Genomic DNA, 3,882 nt, shown 5'->3' with positions numbered 1-3,882 from the left:
GGAGTGGGACATTTTGAATCAGAAAATTACACGATCAATTAAGCCAGAGATGAAAAAGTAAGGAAAAAATTTTGTCACTTTCATAGTTAAAAAGGCCATTTCTAGATCCAACTTCAAATACAGTGTTCTAAGTGACAGGATAATGTCCATATGCATACAAAGAAGACCTGTTAATACAACTATCATTCAAATTTATGCACCAACAACCAGAGCTGAAGAGGAGAAAATAGATGATTTCTACCAATTTTTGCAGTCAGAAATCAATCGAACACATAACCAAGATGGATTAATAATAACGGGTGATTGGAATACAAAAGTTGGGAACCAGGGAGAAGGATCAGTAGTTGAAAAACATGGACTTGGTGACAAAAATGAGTCTGGGGGTAGAATGATAGAATTCTGCATTATCAATGATTTATTCACTGCAAATAGTTTTATAGGAAACAAACGCAGGCTATGCACATGGATTTCATCTGATGATATACACAGGAATCAGATTGATTACATCTGTGAAAGCAATCATTGGAGAAGTTCAGTATCAGCAGTGAAGGCCAGGTGCTGATTGCGGAATAGAGCATCAACTACTCATACACAATTTCAAATTAAAGCTAAAGATGGTCAGATCATATCCACAGGAATCAAAATTTGGCCTTGAGTCTATCCCACTTGAATTTAAAAACCAACTCAGTTTGAGGCCTTGAATACTAATGAACAAGGAACAAATGAGCTGTTGGATGATATCAAGAATGCCGAGGTTAGTCTTTGATGCTGCTGGTACCTTTAGTTTGCGTTGGACGGCTGGAGGCGTGGTGTGTGTCAGATCACGTTCCTTGTCCTTATCCTTTCCAGCACACAGTTGAAGAGCTGGGCTGCTCCCCCAATGATGAAGACTAAGGACTGATTTGCCCCTGTCCAGTGGATGTGCCCTCCGTCACTGAGCTACTAGGAATGTCAAGAAGTTATGGGTTTCAAATTGTCGATGCAAATGCTAAATTAAAATGGTTCAATGCCAGGGTGAAGGGGGAATCATTACAAAGAAGAAGAAAAGACCAAAATGGATGTCAGAAGAGACTCTGAATATTGCATTAGAGCACCAAGGAGCCAAAACAAAAGGGAAGAAATAAAGAAGTTAAGGAGCTACAGGTGGGAGGTAGTTGAGGATTGTGTGAGAGATTGAGACTTGGCCATGTGGACCCTTAGCCTGGCCATGCTCCCCTTGTAGAAGAACTGAACAAAAACCCTGCAAAAGATCTGGGCAGCCCCGAACATTTCCAAGATCACCACATCCCAGAATCGTATCTCTCTCACTGCTGACAACCATGTGCTAAAACCTCCAGGATGAAAGTTTCACACGGGGAAGTGACAGCATCATCAAGGCTAAGAAATGAGCATGATGATCAAGAATGTGGCCCTAAGAGAGGAAGCAAATGTTTCTCCCCTGACTTTCAAGGAGACTCCTAGGGGTCCAGCACACCCCAGTTCACCCTACTATCTCATGTGATGATTCTTTTTCCTCCTGTCCTCCCAGTTCCTCCCTCTTAGATTAATGAAGACTGATTGTTTTTCTAGGAAATGACTTTCTACTTCTCCATTTTGTCTAGGAGTATTGGAACAGTTGTGCCATTTCTCACCACCATCCCTGGAATTCTCAATAAATTTTTATTACTTGAACTGGAAAAAAAATGTCAAGGAGCTGATTAGAAGATTTTAAAGTGCAGCTTGGGAAGACAAAGGACAAAGCAAAGTATTACAATCATACGTGCAAAGAGCTGGAAATAAACTAAGTATAATAATGCAATTATTTATTTCAGAATACATGAAACATATCCTAACCTATCTCCTTCCCCCTAGAGGACAGACCTGCTCTTTGATCATTGTGGTTCACTTTGCGTCTTCTTAGCATTCTGTGTCTGGTATATAGTTGGCACTTGACAAATATTTATTGAATGAACAAATGGATGAATGAATTAATAAATGATACATAATAATCAGAACTTGTGTGGAAGACAGTTCTGTAAGCACATTTGCAAATGAAATATGTGCCTCCTTATTTCAGAATGATGCTTGTCTGAGTGGCTCTAAGATTGGGTTGTGCGTTAATATCTGCCATGATCCTGTGGACAGGCCTTCTGCCCAGGTCTCTGGGATGCTACCACAAGCATGTTTTACCCAGATCGGCAATGAGCCACAAACCACAATTGTTTTCAGTTTTGTGAATTTTTCCCTAGTTGTCCTACACCACTTCTTAGTAACACAGTTGTAATGTACAGGGTTTGTTGTCTTGCTACTTTATGTGTCATTAGTGTGGTGGTGGTTTTGTTATTGTTATGTGTGGTCAAGTCACCTGCAACTCAGCAGCCCTATGTACAACAGCCGTAAACCCTACTCTATCCCTTGTCAATCTTAATGTCTCCGATACGCCTATCCCCATTACCCTAGTGACTGAATCAATCATCTCATCAAGGGTTTTCCTCTCCTGCGCTGTCCCTCCACCCTCCCAAGCATGACATCCCTCTCCAAGGACTGATCTCACCTTGCAACATGTCCAGAGTATGTCAGGCAGAGCTTCAGAATACTTGCCTCCAGTGAACAGCCTGGCTTCACCCTCTCCAGGATGAATTTCTATGTTCTCCTAGCAGTCCATAATATATTCAGTACTCTTCTCCAGCACCAAACCTCAAAGGCATCAACTCTCCTTCTATTATCCCTAATTATCGTCCAGGTCTCTGATGCATAGAAAGTAATTGCAAAGACGATGGCCTGGACCAGGCACACCTTAGTCTCCAGACTGTCGTCGTTTGTCCTCAGTACCTCAGCGAGGTCTCTAATGGCAGACTTTCTCAGTGCAATTTGTTTTTTAATTTCCTGGCTGCTGGTACCAAGAGTGTTGATTGTAGAGTCAAGCAAACTGGAGCTGTCAATAATCGTGATCTGTTTATCATCCATCATGATGCTGCCAATTGGCCCAGTGGTGAGAATCTTTGTTTTTTTGGTGTTGAGCTTCAATCCATACTGAAGGCTGCAGTCCTTGACCCTCTGCAGCAAGTGCTTCAGGTCCTCTTCAGTTTCAGCAAGCAGAATTGTGTTGTTCTTGTATAGATACTGGTAAATAATAAGGGGGGAGAAATTTGGGTTAATCACAGTTTTACATCAGGTCTTTATTTTATTTGAATAAAAGTTGGCAAACTTTATTGGGTTTTCGTTTAATCCTTAATAGACATTTTGTTTTAAATTCATTTATGTCATTATGACAATGTTTGATCAAACCCTTATTGTATTGTGCCTTTCACTTCACCTTATATATCTATTGATATATTTTTTTATTCCCTGTCCTTACCTTCTTTTCTTCTGATTAGCTCATTTTCTCAATTTTATCTCTTCATATATAAACAGATTAAAGTCAAGAATTTATTTTATTTCACAATTACAGAACTGGAGTCTAAAGTTTAAAATACTGAGATTTGTATTAATGTATTTTATATTGTATTGTAAGCCTTGTGATAACTTACTAAATGTCTCATTATTTAGTAGTTGTTGTTATGTGCCATTGTGTTGGCTGAGACTCAACAGCATTATTTAGTAGCTTTATTAAATAGCAATTGCAGCCTAGTATTTACCATGCTTTAATAATCAGTTTGGCTATATAGAAGCTTTTCAAAGACCTGTATTACTTTAAAGGTGCAGGTCGTGTGAAGCACTATACCCTTCTCATCAACTGTGTTATCAGGGCTCTTTCTGTTTACCATAACCTGCTCAAGAGACTCTTTAGGTTACAAAAGAGGACACCCTAGAGAAGGAACTGCGGAGAGTTAACTGTTTAATAAGTTCCAGACTTTATTAGCAATTTGTACTTAGGAGAAATGCAGATGATGTGTGGTTGAA

The sequence above is a fragment of the Elephantulus edwardii genome, unplaced genomic scaffold, assembly GCF_000299155.1.
Source record: "Elephantulus edwardii isolate Elephantulus edwardi_28Jun2011 unplaced genomic scaffold, EleEdw1.0 scaffold00285, whole genome shotgun sequence".
NCBI lineage: Eukaryota > Metazoa > Chordata > Mammalia > Macroscelidea > Macroscelididae > Elephantulus > Elephantulus edwardii.
The sequence above is the reverse complement of the archived record's forward strand: the minus strand, read 5'-3'. Positions refer to the sequence as shown.